The sequence below is a fragment of the Helianthus annuus genome, chromosome 16, assembly GCF_002127325.2.
Source record: "Helianthus annuus cultivar XRQ/B chromosome 16, HanXRQr2.0-SUNRISE, whole genome shotgun sequence".
NCBI lineage: Eukaryota > Viridiplantae > Streptophyta > Magnoliopsida > Asterales > Asteraceae > Helianthus > Helianthus annuus.
The window spans coordinates 100,745,119-100,764,116 of NC_035448.2; the positions used below are offsets into that span (position 1 = coordinate 100,745,119).

Sequence of the window (18,998 nt, forward strand, 5' to 3'; positions counted from 1 at the left end):
AATGCATTATATATTTTCTTAAATGTCTTAAAATTTAAGATAAATTACAAGTCTATCCTAAATATATAATTTAAATTTGTGTTTAGTTATAAAAATATAAACATAATGTAGCTCTTTTGGAGAGCGCAATTTTATTTGACCTGTCTTAAACACTGGTTTGACACGACATGTTGTCTGACCTCACCTAAATGATAATATTATTAAATACGAAACCACTTAATTAAGTAGAAAAAATGAATAAAAGAACTTTATAATACAAATATTAAATTAAAATAATTGATAAATATTAAACATTAAATATTACGATTTAAATAAAAATAAATAAAAATTATGTTCATTTCTTAATATTTAAATTTACATATAATGTTTGTATTTTTCATAACTAAATATTGTTTAAATTAACTGTTGTCTTATTTAAATCCTTAAATAAATACTAAATATTTACATGGTAACAACAACAACAATAACAACATCAAAATAAAATCAGTATTTAAGGCTGGGCCGGTTAAATTGCGCTCTTCAAAAAAGCTACATTTATATTTTTAAAACTAATTTTATTTAAATTAAGTATTATCTTATTTAAATACTTAAGTATATAATTAGTAAACATTTAATGATAATTATAATAATAATCAAAATAATTAACAAATAATTTTTCTAGACTTGCAAATTATATACCTAAATAAGTTTATAATCTAAATAAGTTTATAATCTAAATAAGTTTATAATCTAAATAAGTTTATAATTAACAAATTCAAAAAATTAATGCAGGTCTAGAAAAATTATATACCTAAATAAGTTTATAATTAACAAATTCAAAAAACTTGATTTTGGACTGATCTAGCAACTTGAATCAAACCCCAGGGACGAATTTAGTAGTTTTACCCATTCATTAACAGAGGTTCTAACGGTGTTAATTTATTGGACTGAAATAGCAACAGAAACTAGGCTCGGGGACTGTTTTAGCAACAAAACTTGATTTTGGACTGATCTAGCAATTTGAGTCAAACCTCAGAGACGAATTTAGCAGTTTACTCTAATGGGACGGGTAGTGATAACCAGAGTTATAAATCAGATTATAAATCGTTACATACCCAAACCAATGGATATCTGACTGCTAGGTGTTAGACATCCTCGATGTCGCTAGTTTGTTGAAAAATATTTGTTAGAATCTTTAATTGCATTTCTTTCTCTTGCCATTTTAGTTTTTACATAATTTTATATTTTTAACAACTAAATAAATTAAAATGTAATAACTATAAAATGAATGAAATATCTATAATAAGTAATTTCATGGTGATCAATATAAAGATACAGTATGATAATATATATCATAAAGATAAATTCATATTTCATATCATGTGAATTTATAAATAACTAGAATTACGACCCGCCGTAATGCGGCGGTGATTCTTTAGTTATAACTAAGTTGATTTAGGACCCGCACGTTATGTTGAACCTGTCAAACGGGAAAAAATAGACGATGTAAAAACGTTCACCCAAACACGGATGTTGCGTCGTGTTAACTCGCAAAATTTAGAACGAAAAGTAAAAACGTTAAACCAAAGACGCACGTTGCGATGTGTTAAGTCACAAAATTTAGAACGAAGCATAAAGCGAAAAATTTGCGAAAAAATGAAAACTATAAAGGACTAAAGTTGTAAGTAAAAAAAGTTGTGAGGATAAATTGCAAAAGAGATAAAAAGTTTTGGAAAAGTAAAAAAACAAATAGTTTTGGGTTAAAAGTAATTTATGAAATACTTTTGAGTGAAAAGTAAAAAAATCTTTTTTTTTTAAAAACCCTCAAAGATAAGGTTACAACAACCATATGCATAACCATTTTTTCTTTGAAAAAACACCCCCGCGTTGCGACGGGGGGCATAAAACCATGTCAAATAGCATCAATGTCATACCATCGCAAGCGACCACCAACACTGAATTTGCAGCGAAAAAATGAGACTGAAATGTAAAACATAGAAAATAATAACTAAGTCGATTTAGGACCTGCACGTTATGACGAACTTGTCAAACAGGAAAAAATAGACGACGTAAAAACGTTGAACTACACATGTACATTGCATCTTATTAACTCGCAAAACTTATGACGAAGCGTAAAACGAAACGTAAAAATGTTGAACCACACACGCACGTTGCGTCGTGTTAACTTGCAAAATTTAGAACGAAGCGTAAAACGAAAAATTTACGGAATATGAAAAGTACACACGTACATTGCATCTTATTAACTCGTAAAACTTATGACGAAGCGTAAAACGAAACGTAAAAATGTTGAACCACACACGCAACTACAATCCCTTTTAGAAAAAGGTGGCTTAACCAACGAAAGAAAAATGGAACCAGTTGCGTCGTGTTAACTTGCAAAATTTAGAACGAAGCGTAAAACGAAAAATTTGCGGAATATGAAAAGTACAGGAGACCAAAGTTGAAAGTAAAAAAGTTATAAGTTTAAACTGAAAAGATAAAAAGTTTAGAGCTAAAAGTTGTAACCCAAATAGTTTTGGGTTAACAATAACACATCAAATGTTTTTGGACTAAAAGTATAAAATCAACTTTTTTTTTTGAAAAGCTCCCCAAACATAATTTACAACTCTTAATGCACACAAAAGTTGATAATTTATATAGTGTATAATATTATCAAATGCCTATTTTAAAAGATATGTTTACACTTTCTATTACACTTTCTAGTAAGGAAGTTAATAGAATTAATCAATCACTAAACAAAGAGTTAACAGAATTATGCATCACCTGATAAGGGGAAGGGGCATCCATCACTCATCACTCACAACATTCAATCAAGTTTCGTCACGTTATTAAACTTTATTCCATCACTAGTGATAGATTTTAGTGGAAATGCCCATCACTCACCACACCCAATAATTCCCTCAAACAATCACGCGTGCTCAAATCCACGAGTGATGAGAAGGAGTGGCGGTGATGTATCACTTGTTATAACTCGTGATAGTGGTGGTATAACGGGGCGTCCCAGATGACCTAAGGGTGGCTAGAAATTAAAACTAAAACTTTTGGGTATAAGTTTTGGGTAACCACGTATTACCTAATACCGTATATGTAGCTGAACCCGTAAATTTGTTTTTATCAATCTCGTTCATAGTTCCATACCCCCAAATACTAGTCCCCAAATGTTTTAAGTATGCTAGCCAAGTTAAGAGTTTTCTTTTAACCATCCTTACATTTATCATATATTTTTTTTTTTTGAACGGCAAATTTGGATCACTGACGGAACACTGGAGTATCATCGTGCCACCAGCAGAACCACCCGATCATATCCATCTCCACTAGGCAATAATGCTTATACACCAATTCAGGAGGAAACCCAATAAATCTGGGAAAAACCCCCTTTGTGGAAATCGAACCCATGACCTAATGGTCATAAGCCTTATCCCACCACCAAGATACCACTAGGCTATAATGCCATGGGTTTTATCATATATTTAAATGTATAAAATGAGATTTCTTAGTTACTAGTATTTTCTTACTCCATGGGTCACGATCTCTCTTTTTACTTTTCTTTTTCGTTTCATGATCAAGTATTAAAATATTACCTAAATTATAAAAAAGTAAACTAGATTTAAGAATTTGCTAAAATTAGAAACGCTATATGTATTCTTGTTATAGTAAAATGTATAACAAAAAAATCATCATATATTAATTACAGAAAATATAAAGTCAGTTTTTTAATCTTCGTATCTATATATATTAATAAATGATATGATATGGGCTATGTGTCCTTAAATGGTGAAGCCATTTTGATGTTGTGGCAACCATTGATTTAGTGGACTTTGATTTTGGGAGGGAATTTGTGTAATTAACTCTAAACAAAGGAGATTTCACAATACACAAACCAACATATATGGTTGGACGCGGGATCCAGCATATATTGGGTCGGACATTTTGGTCTCACATAATAACCCATTAACAATATGGATATTATATAAGGTTTCATAACCTCATTTCTCTAAACCCTAGGTATCAGCCACCTTCTTCCTTACGATTCGTTTCAAAATGTTCCTCCTTCTTCTTCATTGTTGTTCTACGATTCAAACTCTACAATCGGTCGGTATGTATTAATCATTTTGATATCTGTTATTTTGATTGTTAATTTCATCCATCTTTGTTGGTTTATCCCGTCTTTATTATTAATGTTGTTTATATGGTTTTTTCACATATAATCGGCGATTCCTTTATTGTTATGATTCCAAGTGTAAATCAGGTTAGTATTATTTGTTATTCCAATTGTTATTTTGGTATATATTTGATCGTTCTTTCCCATTTGTAACGTGAATGTTTATATAATTTTTCACATGTAATCAGCGGCGATTGTTTCCGGTTCTTATTCCATAAGTAAATCATTTCAGTATTATTTGTGATTCCGGTTGTTAATTTTGTATATCTTTCATTCTTATGTGGCTAGATTTATATGTCATGCCAATTTTTTGGGGAAAAGTAATCGAAACCTTGCTGAGTGCGACATTTATCATCAGGTTAGAAATAAAAAAAAAATAGTATCTGTGCATTATAGTTTCCCTTTAATTTCTTTGTTGATTATATGTGGTTTAAGATTCAAACTTAATCACCATCGTTGTTTCTTTGTTTTTTTGACCTCCAGTTGCTACTGATATGTTTTTTAATTGAATAGGTATGAAACTTCTATTTATTTATGGCTGACCTCCATATCTCTCTACCTATTGACTTGGATCTGCATATTCAATCAAGAATCTTTAAAAACATCTAAGGTAAAACTACATGATGATGGTTAAATATTGTTTGTTTATGTTGTTCGATCTTCAATTTATTCAAGAAAAGTTAAGTTTTTGATGTTGAAAATCGTTTCGGCAGTTGGTAACGTTTGTTGTTGTTCTTCTTTTTTGTAGATCATTAGACATATAAAGAAGGTATGTAAACAATATTAGATTGTTATGTGTTTTAAGTATTTTAACTCAATTTTAAAGAATTTTCCTGTATTTTTTGTTTTGTTGTTTATGATTTACATTATCCGATTTGAATGTTATGAGGGGATTATTTTTTGTGGATGTCTTTATTGAGTGATGTTCTTACTGATTCTTTTGTTTTGGTTTTAATTTTTTCATGAATAACCCTAAATGTTATGCCACTGCCGGACTATCAATCTTCGTCGAACATGTTACAGGTAATTTTCTTTTGATAGTTTTTTTCCTAATTTTTGATCCCTTATAGTTTTAGATTTCATCGTTTATGCTCAGTTTTTTTATTGTCTTTTTTGTTAGTAATAAATTTTGTATTGTATTAATTATCAATCCATTAAAGAATTTATATATTTTTAGTGTCTGATATGTTTTTTCGGAATATTTATTGTGTTTCTAAAAATAAATATTTTTTAAAAATTTTTGAAATCGTTCCTGTTTTTCCTTAAATTTTAATATTATATGGTTTTCCTAAATTAAGGTATCTCTTTCTATAAATAAATGGTGGATCAATTTTGTTTGGCAATGTTAGACTTTCCTAATAAATTTGCTTAATTTACGGGATTGGATGTTAGTGATTTGATTTTCAGAATTTAAATTTTAAATTTTGAAGTCAATCATTATTTTAAATTTAAATTTTGAAGTCAATCATTATTGTAAATCTTCCATTTTTTTGTTGTTCAAGATGTTTAATTCGGTTAGAATTAAAAGGGTTTGGAAATAAAAAGGTTTGGAGTTTAGGTTTTCAGTTTAGATCTACGTTAATTAAAAGGTTCTACCTTTTGTTTGCAATAGATGTTTTGCTTTCTTTAAAGTAAATTATTCAGTTGAGGTATCACTTGGATATAAATCTTTCATCTATTTTTTTATCTTTCTTGAAAGCAAATGGGATGTTGTAACTGGACTTTTGTTTGTTTTTTTTTTGTTCAGTCAGGTATTTTTTTTATTTGTTTATTATTTTTTTATTCTTTTTTGCAAGTGAACACGACCAGAGGCAAACTAATAGTGTTTCGGTAAGCTTATAAATTTTCCATAGAGAAGAAACGAATGGAGAAGCATTCTTAGAGGTATGCTTATGAACACCGTTTGATTCTTGGTCATATGTATCACTCTTGGCTTTAGGAGACTTCTGATATCGTCTCGAGAAAAGACAAATGGTATATATTCAAACTAAGTTCCTTTTGGTAACATTTGTGTTCCTTTGCTTATCTCATGTATGGTATATCCGACTGATTACACAATTTGTTTTACCAAAAGGGATGGACTTTGATTTATATGCTCAAATCTTGAATATTAGTTTGTAATTGCTGGTGTCAAAAGAGTGTAGAATGGCCACTTTTTATTATTGTTTTCAAATGATGCATTTTATTGATGCAAATAGCTTATCTCTTAGAAAAACATTTCTGTCAAAAAGTGCAGTTTCTGGTGCATTTTCTTGCTGTCAAAAGATGCAATTCTTTATGGTTTTAATGGTTGTCAAACTTTTCGCAAACTTAGACCATTCCTCAGGCCAGAAAAGACAACTTTCCAGGTCCACAGGTATGCTACAACACTATACACAATAGTCTTATGTTATCCTAAATTTGAATCTGTACAATGACTTTACTGCCAGAATGCAAGGACCGTGACTCAATATCTTGCATCTATAGATGACCAACCCTACAGATCCGATCATATATGGTTTTCTATTAATTACGGGCCCTTTTTGTTGTCTTAAAGGGTATTAGCTACTTCTTTATTGTAACAACTCTCCGTGAATATATTTTTGTAAAATACATATACATTTATATAATAAAATTTTAAATATCCTACCCGTGAATATTCACGGGTGATAACATATAATCATATATTTAAAATTAATACACGATCAATATGAATAATAATGTCATACTTTATCGTCAGTTATGAAGTTCTAAAATTAACTTCTATATATTTAGTACTTATATTGTATTGACATTTTTTTCAAAACTTCCTAATTAATCGTTAATAGAATTAATGTGAACTTTAAGGTGGTTAAATTCAAAATATTTAATTAGGAAACTTTTGACAATTGTAATACATAATATACCGTGTATTATATATATTTTTTTTAATTTCCTTTTCTTAAATCAACATTTTGTATACTTTCCTTTATTACTTCATTAGAAATAAAAAATACGTAATATATTTTAGCAAGTATGATGTTTTAAAAAAAACATTTAGTCAACCTTCATATTAATTTATTTGTATCTCATTCTTTATTTCCGCTTTTTATTGTTGACATAATACTTATTCATATCTGGAGAAATAGCTATATATTCTTAAAATAATTTTCCCTCTATTTTAATGTATATTAGATGTTCCTTTTTCAGTAACCTACATTACTTCATTTTCACAAACCAGTTTACAAATTGCTTTTTTACATAATATACATCGTTTATTTTTTCTATTAACATTTTGTTAATTGTATTTTGTTAATGACACTTCCTTGAAGTTTTATCCCATCTTTCATATAACTACTTCTTTGTTGCAGAAGTTTTGGTCGAGTGCAGTTTCACAAGATCAGTCCGGTGGATAGTTGAAAAGAAGCAACATCTCGGGCTTCAGCATGGAGAAATGCAGAAGTATGATGTTTTACGTAATGTTGTTAATCTTAAATTATTTTCTTATATGCTATTGTAGAGATGTTCAGGTTGATTTAACTCTTTGGGATGATTATGCTAAGGACATGTGTTCTTACATGGTTAGTAAATATCGTGAAGCGCATGTTGTCATTGCTGTCCATTTGGTGCTGTTAAGACCTACAAAGGTATCTTATTAATTCTACGATTTACTTTATACAATACATACATATATATATATATATATGTTATTTTTTATACAAGAATTTTTCTGTTTTTGATATATGATTTGTTGTTTATTTATGTTACCTAAAAATAGGTAAATGGGGGATTTCTAATAATTTTGATGGTTCACGGCTTTTCATTGACGACAATTTTGATCAGATGCTAACGTTCAAGAAAAAGTGAGAAAAATTATTTATTTTTATTTTTGTAATTGTATCAACTATATTTTGTATTTGTAAATTTTTGTTCATTTCACATTATGGTTTCCTCAAATAAATTTTTGTAGGTTTCTTGCAAAACTTGCTACTTCAACCGAGTCAAGTAGCCATGTTGGGTCATATGTGATATGTTCTGTAGAAGATGAATTTTTGAACAATGACGTTTTTTCACCAATTGCTTATCTTGGCTCAATCATACAGGTTCTTTAAAACATTTTATATTTTAACTACTAACAAAATTTTAATAAGCTTTCATTTCTTTAATTATTTAAACAACCAAAAAAAGTTGTTATTGTTGGAACTATTGTAGCAATCGTTTCTGATAAGATGTGGTATTATGATGGGTGTAACCATTGCAAGTCCAAAGTTGAGCAAAAGTTTGAAACTTATGATAAGAAGGATGGAACAAGTGATGTTAGAGATGAGAAGGTGTATCAATGTTCGAACAAGGATTGTCAAGGAAAAGATGTTTTCCCGTTGTCCAGGTAAAGTATTTGTTATTCATAATTCTGTTATTGTTGATTCAACAAGTAACGTTGTTTGTATTATCTATTTGTCTATGTTTCTTAACTATGTAAATACGCTTTTAAGGTTTAAAATACCAATTCGGGTTCAAGATTCAACCGGTACGGTGACACTTATATTGTTTGATCATGAGGCGTTGAAGTTTGTTGGGAAAACTGCAAAGGAACTTTTATAAATTCAGGACGAGGTAAATATAAAAGTAAATATAATAGTATGTTATAGTTAATTAAATTAGATTTTATATATAGATTCTGACCACACATGAGATATTGTCAATATATATACTCAAGACAAATGAGGTTCCCAGAGAATATCCGAATATCCTGTTGAATTTGAGACGTTGGTTAACCTCAAGTGTGCTTTCGTGATTAGAGTAACAGACTTTAATATTGTCAATGCTGTTGAGAATTATGGAATATCAGTTGTTACCAATGATGTTGACATATTGGATAAGCTAAACAAAAAATGGAAAATTGATCAAGTAAGGGATTGTTATATTAAAATATTTTCACTTATTTATTCCTTTAAGTGAGGCTTATACAAAGTGTCTTATGATTTCGAATTTTTTACAGCTTGATGTCTCTGATTCATTTGCTATGAGTCAGTCTGATTTCCAATCTGTTGGTGGTGAAAGTGCAAAGGTTTGACCTTTAAAAACTATAATGACATAGGGGCTGTTTGTTTACCTCTTAATGAGGCTCTTAATGGTTCAGACCTCTTACTGGTTCAGCACTTAATGGTTCAGACTGTTAGTTTCACGAGCAGATGTCTGAATGGTTCAGACATTTGCCTCTGAATGGTTAAGATTTATATAGAGTCTGAATGGTTAAGACCTCTAATCTGAATTGGTCAGACATTTGCCTCTGAACAATTAAACATTATACAAGCTTTTAATGGTTCAGACCTCTTACTGGTTCAGCACTTAATGGTTCAGACCTCTTACTGCTTCAGCACTTAACCATTCAGATGTTGCCAAACAGCCCCATAGACTTAAAAATTCTTTGGTTTTCATTTTTTGTTCTTTTTAAAGGATGGTGTTTCTTACATCGGTGATAACTCTACACCTGTTTCAAAGGATTATGTGGCTAACTTGAAGCAATCATCAGCCGATCTGAAGCGTAACCTTAGTGATTTGTATGCGATTGAAGAGGGACTGGGGTCGTCAGCAAGTAAACCTCGCATAAGTGTTGATAGCATTTGTCTTGATGAAGATGTTGCCAATAATTGATAAACGAGAGAAGTGATTGTTACAATAAAAAAACATTTGGTTTGTTATTGGAGTGTTTGCTTTGAGTTTTTTATTTTGTCTTTAAAACATTTATATGGTTTTCCTATTTAATATGACATTTTGAGTTATCTATTTTGGCGTTTGGTTCGAAATGATGTTTACTTATGTTTCTTATTTTATGAGATTACATTTTTTATTTACTAATCTAATCATATGATAAAAAAACGAAAATTACAAATTTCATATTACTCTTATCCTTAGTTACTTTTCATGAAAGTAACACTAATTATTTATTTAAATTCTTTGTACAAATAAGTTACAATTTTATATTTAGTTTATAAAATATCATGATTAAATAAATTAGATTGTAGTATTGACTAATTTATAAAATTTCGTAATCTTTCTAAATTTAACATCCAAAAAATAATTAAGCTCATTAATTTGATTGTAATTGATTTGTAATGATGTCATTATTTATTCCTTAAATAGGTTATATCTATAAATAGACAAAATTACATACTTCTTAATTTCATCTTCAAGTTTCTTTGAATCTTGATTCTGACTTCTTCTACGTTATCATATTTTTTCCATCACTCTTTAAATTTCCAGTAACTTTTCATGTATTGTACTATCATTTCTACGTATTTTCATGTTTTCCATTGATGATAAACCTATGTTAGTTTTAATTATTTTTTAGAAGATAAAAGTTTTGATTCTATAATTATAACCGTGTGTTATGATGTTTTATTTTACCTTTCTGCTGGTATTTAGAAAATGCATAATGCGTTCAAACAACTATATTCATCTTCTTCTGAACTTCCAATGAATGTCGTCGCTAATGATTGTTCCTTTGCTTCTTATTTTGTTTTATCATATATATTTTTTTAAAACATTGAAGAGACTAATGAAATTCTTTTTGCCCAAAATCTTTCAGATTTCAGATGTTGGTTCTCTTACGTTATGAAAGGTACTTCAATATTGTTCTCAATTTTACATGTATTCTTACGTTTTAAAACTGAATCCATATTGATTTTTAATTTTTTTGTTACTCCTTACTTTACCTCTTTAATTTTTTTGGAATTGAGTTAGAACTTATATAATAATGCAAAACACATATAAACAACCACATCTTAATTTCTAAATATATATATTTGAACATCGATAATCAACAAGCATTTAGATTCGATACCACTGTTAGATATATTCAAAAATATGGTATCTGTCATGATGATATACCACTAATTGTCTTTAAGCTTAAACTACCAACGACCAAAATAAAACATGATAAGAAGAGAACTTGCATGTCCAAAAAAAAGATACATAAAAGCAATAGCACAAAAGAGTCATGATTTCGTCTTGACAAACACCTTCTACATTATCTTTTAAGATTACCTGTTAACCTACATTAACTGTATCCACATGTGATAAGATCAGGAGATTTCCTGAACTTACAAATGTGAAATGCATTGTGTCGCCCGAACGAAGGCCATTCTCCTTCATGAACATCGGCCAACCTTCGATTGCATACCTTACAGCATCTCCATTCTTCTGCCGCCTAAGATTCATATTGATGGTTTTTCCATTCATGTTCTTCACTTTCAACTCATGCACTTTATTTTGAAATCCGGCAATTCTTACAACATCAGCAGGCATTTTCTGCATGTATACCACAATTAACAACTAAATCAGCCTTATGATTGTTATACTATTACTGTTTATGAATGAGTAGTGTAAAAGATCATACCATGCGGTATCTGTCTTTAAATAACTTTGTCTTATAAATATAGATAATACCTAAACAATCTTCATCCAATTCAAACTTTGATTATCAGTCAAGATGCTTACCTGTTTTTTACGTTTGATATCAAACAACAAGATGAATTCTTGGGTATGTTGATGTTATAATCATTTTTGTTTCTTTATTATATGTTTCTATTAATTCTTACTTTGCATGCAGATTTTACCGATGAGTTACCACAATTGGGTAGCTGATTTCAAGTTAGCTCCTGATTGTATGGTTCGAATCATTACGATGGATGGAAGAACTTTTACTGTCAAAATTAGGAAAGTAGGTTCTTCGTACTTTTTCCACGACGAATGGTCCAATATGATTGACTCACTAATATTTCCAAAGAATTCATTGCTTTTGTTTGAATACGAAGGTAGTCTAACTCTTAGATTGATATACTTTTATCAAGATTTGTCACTTGCTCAAGGTGATTTCTTATACTGCCAAACCTCTCGGTTCTCTGAACATAGAGATCATTTGGTAATTATTTTATTTGTTATTTTTAAGTTCCTTCTATAGTAGTATTTGACAAATTTTATAAAACTTTCTTTAATCTAAAATAATTTTTTTGTACTTGCAGCTTATCGATAGATTTTTTGTTCATCATAAGTTGAAGAACATACTATCTACGAAACATGTTGCTATAACCGCTTTTTCTAACCCTACATGGTTGGTTGTTATGAAAAAACATGGTCAAAATTTTTATATGACTACTGGATGGAATCAAATTAAAGAAGACATGAAAATTGAGGATGAACACTTTATTATCTTCGACATGATTTCGGAGTCAAAATTTGATATGATGGTTTTTAGAGGCACAGAAGATTTGGTCCGTATTCCTGAATGACGTCTTGCACGTGTTAAAGTAGAAGTTAATGAAGAAGTTGCTGCTTAAAGTGTTTAGTATTAGGGTTTATAAATGTTTTTCTCAGTATTACATTTTATAAATGTTTACTTCTACAGGCGTTCGTATCATTGATTAATCTACCCTATTCATCATGAAATTTTCATTTATTCATATACATGTATATATATATATATATCTATAATACTTTATAAAGCATATAGGAAGGGCAAGGAAACAAATGTGTTGAAAACAGCTTTCAAGCATGAAGTACAACTCTCTAAAGCACAATACATTTATACCTTTCCAACAATACCCTTTCTACCCTAACCCGCCTCATCCAATCTTTGGGCGGCCAACAAAACCCAAAAATTTCATTTCAAATTTCAAATCCAGAGCCCTTTTTCATTTTCGTTTTCTCTCTCCCTCAAAGATCTGGATCTGCTCTTCCTTCCTTCTCTCTCTCTTTCAAATTCCCCCTGGATCTGCAGGTTCTTCCCTTCTCTGGTTCCAGAGATGTCGATGGTGGTGTCACGGAAGAGGTTCGCAACAGAACAACTTTGGTGGAACCCTTGAAGATCGACGATGACGGTGGCGGTTAGGGTTCTGGTCGTGAAATTGAATTTCATCTTTGATGTTCATCATTAGGTAATAAGATTTTATAAAATTTCACTAAACATTCAAACCCTAATTTTGTTCTATATTACTTGTGTGGTATTTTCTCTTTCTCAGATTTGCTCTTTGCTTTGGAGATACTATTCAACGAGATAGTAAGCCTTCAATTTCATATTCCTTTGTCAATTTCATGATTTATTTCATTTAATGAGGGTAAGTGACACCGTTCTTTTGATTCTGAACACTATTTCGTCATATAATCACTGGATTTCATTTATATTTGTTTGTGTTTTTAAGATGGATCTTCGTTTTTTGTTGGTCATGGTTTAAAGAACATGAAATGGTTTGAGAAGAGTTCAAGATCAAGCTATTGTTTTGTAGTATGAAGGTGTGCATCTTCCACAGAGGTTAGGTTTAATTTCTGTACATTAACGGATTTAACTATAGTGATTTGTTGGTATGCTTTCCGTACATTATTCGATAACTATGTTTGAAATATTTTATGATTACACAGGTACATCCTTCAGTTTGTGTCAGCAAACCCATGAGATGGTGGGAAAATACACATGCTTGAGATCAATTAAGCACAAGATTACGTAGACTTATGAAATTCATGGGATAAAATCCCATCTTTTTTTCTATTCACCTGGTTGTGGTGGTTGTAAAGCTCTACACCCAAAGGTATGCACTTTCTAAAATCCCTTTTTTAATCCAAGATTTTAGCTATTTGCTTTTAGTTGATTTACTTTTGGGTCAATAATCAGATCTGTCAACTGGCTAAGTCAAGCTCTAAAGCAATTTTCCTCCAAGTGAACTATGAAGAACTCAAACCCATGTGTCAATCTCTCCATATTCATGTTCTGTCTTTTCTCAGATTCCACAAAGGTCATGAGGCCAAGATCTATATGCGATAAGAGTCATGTGATTTTTTATTATGCCAAACACCCTCTAGCAAAGTGAACTAGAGACTCATAAAGGTACAATTCTTAAAGATTTTATATTATGCCAAACACCCTCTAGCATCATGTTTTATATTGTAAATTAGGGGTGTTAAATGGGTCGTATTGGCGGGTCAAACCGATATAACATGTAATCAGAATTCCATAACACAATCTTTATAAAAGCATAATTGCAAATTTAGATTTTTTTTAATTAATTTGTTTTCCTTTTTTAAGTTGAGTGAACTTCCTGAAGCTTATAATTTGGGTGCACCTTGTAATCCTCACAATGATCTTCTAATATTTGGTGATTTTTGGTTTAATTGCACTTTAGAAAAGGAAACTATAGATATGTAAGTGGGGCTGATGAGAAAATCTCTATGCTTTATTAAAGCCCCATTGTCTTTTCAAAAAAACATTACATCATGATGATCTGCAAGTTGACGTTTAGGTTTTGGCTACAAATATGTCTGCTCTTTGTCTATCTCAGAAACCCATTTATGTTCAAGGTAAGCTTTAAAATCTTTTTTGAATTTGCTTGCTATTTTGAAAGATTGACACATTGTCTTTTTCTTTTTTTTTTCTTTCTATTTTGCAGCCGTGAGTGAGATGAGAGACAGAAGTGGCAATGAAGGCTTAGACTAGGGGTGAGCATAAGGCCGAGTCTCTGCTATGTAAGCAGGCCATAATCACTTGCGTAAATATGACAACACTATTGAGGCGTATGTATTTTATTTTCAATCCATGTCAGTTAATAGTTTTTAACTTCTGTTCTATTTTCTTGAATACTAATTTATATGATTGTTGCTGTTAATTTCATGTTGTTAGCTTAGCAATCCTTCTACACTTCATGAGACTGTTGTGGAAGTGCCCAATGTAAGATGGGAAGACATTGGTGGCCTCGAGAATGCTAAACGAGAGCTACAAGAGGTATTAATATTTAATTATGCTCATAAGTTCTTATTACCTGAAAGGACTTTACAGATGCTTTTTTTACTCGAATTTCGAAGGTGCTGATTTCAGCCAGTAATATGCTTATCAGGTTTTTTACTCATCACTGTATCAGGGACCGACTCTCATTTCCGGTTGTTAGTGCACATTCAAAGAGAATCTAATGCTAGACATTTCGAGGATTACTCAATAAACAAGTCCCTTCATGCCAAAGACTTGAAGTGATAAAAGATTGCGGTTTTGCATCTGGGTAAGCTAAAAAGACTTATGATTAGAGATGTACAAAAAAAAAAAAAAAACAGTGTGCCAATTGAAACTGACAAAAAAAACCGGGTTTTTTAAAAACTGGTTTGTTTCTAACCGGTAAGGGTCGGAACTGAACCGGAGGTTTCGGATGCGGTTTTGGATGTTATTAAAAACCAAAAAACCAATTGTAGACAAAATCGGTTAACTGGAAAAAACCGAAAACAGGTGTATAAAAAACCGGTCTGCCAGGTACTGCAGAAAATACAATCTGTTTTTTCATCTTTTTGTAACATTTTATAAGGTTTTTTCAGCACTAAAACCCCCCAAACAGCTTTTTTTTTTCTGCCAAAAAACACCCCAAAACTGCCGACTTTTTCAGAACAAAACATCAAGTTTCTGCAGGTTTTTTCGACAAAAAAAAACTGCAAAAAATCAAGTTTCTGCAGTTTTTTCAGCACGTAACCATCAAAAAACAGTGGATTTTTTCTACAAAAAAACTCCAAAACTACGCGGGATTTTTCAGTGCTCGAAACCATCAAAAACCTTAGTTTCTTCAAAAAAGAAACATCAAATAGTTTCTGCAGTTTTTTAAAGTTTTTTTATATATATTTTTAATTTTTAATTTTTTTTCTTCTCATTCTTACCCGAACTCATCCTTACCGGAATCCATCCTGACCCAAACTTAAGTAAGTGACTCAAAATTGTCACTTCTTGCTTGCTTGCCTGTTGTTGCTTCTCATACAAACTAAATCATTGCATTTTATCGCGTACAGAGAAGAGACCAAACGCTGAGTTGGATAAAGAGCAATATAGAACTAACGGTTGCTACAAATGGTGGGAACAAGGTGATTATCAACCCACGTTGGATGGGTGTTATCTACTTCCTGCAATTTTATGAAATAGGTCGAAGTAGATAAACTGAAAATAATGTTTTTGTGCAAGTGTGAAGTCGCTTTGAACTGTTTATCTTATAAATCTTGCTTTTTTTTTTCCAAGATTACACGGTAAGCTAATGCACCAGATCTGTTTGGATTTTGCTCTCATCGGCGGCTGTAAATGGTGGTTGTCTGCTTAAGCATCTTATATATAATGTTTTATTTGTTTCGTTTTGTAGGTTTGGTGACATGTCCATTTGTTATCAGATTATTCATAAACATCACCAATTAGGTAATGGCTTACCATTATGTTTTTATGTATATTTAACTAAATCAAACGTCTTTTGTATAATTGATGCCACATTACTTCAGTGCATGAGTTTATTATGTTTTTTCTCTAATCTCTAATAATTTTACCAATACAAGAATATCTTAGTGAATAACCATGTACAACCAAACAATTGAGAAAATCACTTTTAAAAGCTACGCTTTGATATTCGCTGACTCAACTCCTTCATTAGATGTGCTAAAAGCTGCTAAACATTTCAAGTTATTCCAGGTAATTCTTTATGTAATCTAAAACATGGTATCACAAAGATTGTTTGCAATTACTCTTTAACTTGTCTCCCTATTTATCTATTTCTAATCCATACATTGGTTAGTAACGGGTCCGCGTGGCCAATTGTTGACGCCGGTAGGCAAGAAACAATAATTTTCCAATTTTTGTATAGTAATAAATTTCATAAATATGATCGGCTATGTTGGTTATATTAGTTTCCGAATAAAGAGATTTGAGGTTCATGGACCAACATACACTTTGGTGAATTTAAAGCCTTGTGACCATGGTTTAAAACGGCCAGGGATTATTTTGTATGTGCGCGTAATAGGGTTGAGGCGTTATGAAAAGTTGCGCCTCAGGGGGTTTTGATGAAATTGATGATGAAATTAGTTCGTATTTTATTTTTATAAGATATATAATTTTTAGATTTGTTTTTTAATTCTACCCGGGGCTTACGTCTCGGTCCGCCTCAAGGCGTACGCCTCGTGAGGTGAAGGCAAAACGTCTCGATGCACGATTCCGTACTTGTAAACCTTGCTTGTGACCCATTTCATTTAGATTTTTTTAATTGACCCATTTGAGCTGTTAGCGATAAGCCATAAAGGTTCATTTCGTTGAGTTTTTATAAGTTCAAGTGCTTAGTTATTCAAAAAATGACATATATAAATAAAGTTAGGCAACTTTTCACTGAATTTGTACAGTTTAGGGATTTAATCATTATATATAAAGGCCAAAAACATATGTGAATGAAGCGAAATTCCATATGTCTAGGCTTTTACTACAACATTTTGTTCCCACATAGGTTCCTCTGCTGCTGATATGAACCACAATGATGTAATAGCTGGTGTGCTCAAGTTTTCCATTTCTACTCATCTAATTCTTATGTATTTTCTTTACATTTTACACTTACTTTGTAAAAATTGTATTAAGGCTGCCAAGTATAAACGACAACTTCAACATTTCTAGCATGCCTGGGGCATATGATTTAAGGAATTCAGAATTAAATGGTCTTTTAAATGGTGACTTGATAATAATAATATCTGGTTAATGGGGAGAATCTTGATTTTCATGCTAATAACAGATCAAGAAATTCTATGATGCATTATCATAGCACAACCCTTTAAAGTAGAACTGGTGATTTTTGTTGGATTGACCAGATTACCATTGATTGCAGATGCTTGGAGTAATGTCATGCATACAAAATATAATAGTGAAGACATTGAGGAGGGCAAGAATTTGGGTTGACCAGATTACTGTTGATTGCAGATGCTTGGAGAATAAAAATACCTTATTTATGTAAATAGTAATGTCATGCATAGAAAATATATATAGTGTTATTGATGAAGCACAAAGAATGTAGGATAAAGTTGATTAACAAAATGTGTAGTATGAAGAAATATTTAGTCATTTGCGAATTGTTGTGCTTTTGTTAGCTTGGCGCAGTTCAGTTTGTTTACATTCTTTTAAAACTCTTTAATCCCCATGACCGGTTTTGAAGTACCTTAACCAAAAATTTAGATTTTAGTTATGACCCAAATGAACTGAACCTTCTCATGCACACCCTTAGAATTACTAACAAGTGTTGTGTTTTCTTTTGAATCGTGAATTTGGTTTTAGTTATGGCTCAAAACCGAACCGCCCCATACATAGCCCTAAACTCACCAACCTAAGTGATATGTTTCCCGCCGCATCGCGCGGGTAAACGACTAGTATATATATATATATATATATATATACATATTTTTAGAAACATAGATTAACAACCCGGGTTATAACCTAGTGAGTTATATACAAAATGATACACCAAATTGTCCATAGCATTATAGCCTAGTGACATTTTTGGAGTGTGATAAAGCCAGGGGCGGACCTAAAGAAGATCCAGGTGTAGCACGGGCTATGGCTCAACTTTTTTTCCGGTAGTGTAAAATTCTTTTTTTTTTAATTTTTATACTAAGGACACCCCTAAACAACTACGAGGACACCTCTCAAAATTTTTTTTACAAACCAATAATAAGCCCGGTTGGTGATGATGATACAAACCCAAATTCTAAGCCGAGTAAAATGCACAGATAGTCCCTGTGGTTTGGTGAAATTTCTCCTTTAGTCCTCAACTTTTCAAAATTACACTCTTAGTCCCTGTGGTTTGACAAGTTGTTACTCGGATAGTCCCCAAAGCTGATGGAGGTTAGTTTTTCTGGTTAAGTGGGTGTGAAATGACAAGGACTATCCGAGTAACAACTTGTCAAACCACAGGAACTAAGAGTGTAATTATGAAAAGCTGGGGACTAAAGGTGAAATTTCACCAAACCACAGGGACTATCCGTGCATTTTACTCTTATAAGCCCAAATAACTAAATAATAGCACATTAGATTAACCCAAATAACCAAATAATAGCCCAATAGTAA

At 31.2% G+C, this 18,998-nt stretch overlaps 2 long non-coding RNA genes across 15 annotated transcripts; both read left to right on the forward strand.

The window, feature by feature from the left end:
- The first annotated feature begins 4,429 nt into the window (after positions 1 to 4,429).
- On the forward strand, positions 4,430 to 9,822 carry LOC110916465. Of its 6 annotated transcripts, none has more exons than XR_004884368.1 (13): positions 4,430 to 4,520; positions 4,676 to 4,772; positions 4,911 to 4,931; positions 5,959 to 6,046; positions 6,399 to 6,518; positions 7,492 to 7,767; positions 7,899 to 7,983; positions 8,091 to 8,223; positions 8,333 to 8,507; positions 8,614 to 8,734; positions 8,838 to 9,028; positions 9,120 to 9,188; positions 9,578 to 9,822. It is a non-coding gene; the product is annotated as an uncharacterized LOC110916465 (long non-coding RNA). The 6 variants fall into 6 exon arrangements; XR_004884369.1 differs by having other exon boundaries at positions 7,492 to 7,582; positions 7,641 to 7,767; positions 8,091 to 8,507; XR_004884371.1 differs by having other exon boundaries at positions 7,492 to 7,582; positions 7,651 to 7,767; positions 8,091 to 8,507.
- Positions 9,823 to 12,779: 2,957 nt separating this feature from the next.
- LOC110915924 lies at positions 12,780 to 18,007 on the forward strand. Of its 9 annotated transcripts, XR_004884374.1 has the most exons (13): positions 12,781 to 13,056; positions 13,141 to 13,236; positions 13,321 to 13,430; positions 13,538 to 13,704; positions 13,788 to 14,000; positions 14,413 to 14,470; positions 14,560 to 14,683; positions 14,790 to 14,891; positions 15,028 to 15,162; positions 15,932 to 16,003; positions 16,155 to 16,162; positions 16,273 to 16,325; positions 17,767 to 18,007. It is a non-coding gene; the product is annotated as an uncharacterized LOC110915924 (long non-coding RNA). The 9 variants fall into 9 exon arrangements; XR_002579355.2 differs by lacking the exon at positions 16,155 to 16,162 and having other exon boundaries at positions 12,780 to 13,056; positions 14,560 to 14,707; XR_002579358.2 differs by lacking the exon at positions 16,155 to 16,162 and having other exon boundaries at positions 12,780 to 13,056; positions 15,004 to 15,162.
- Positions 18,008 to 18,998: the final 991 nt, after the last annotated feature.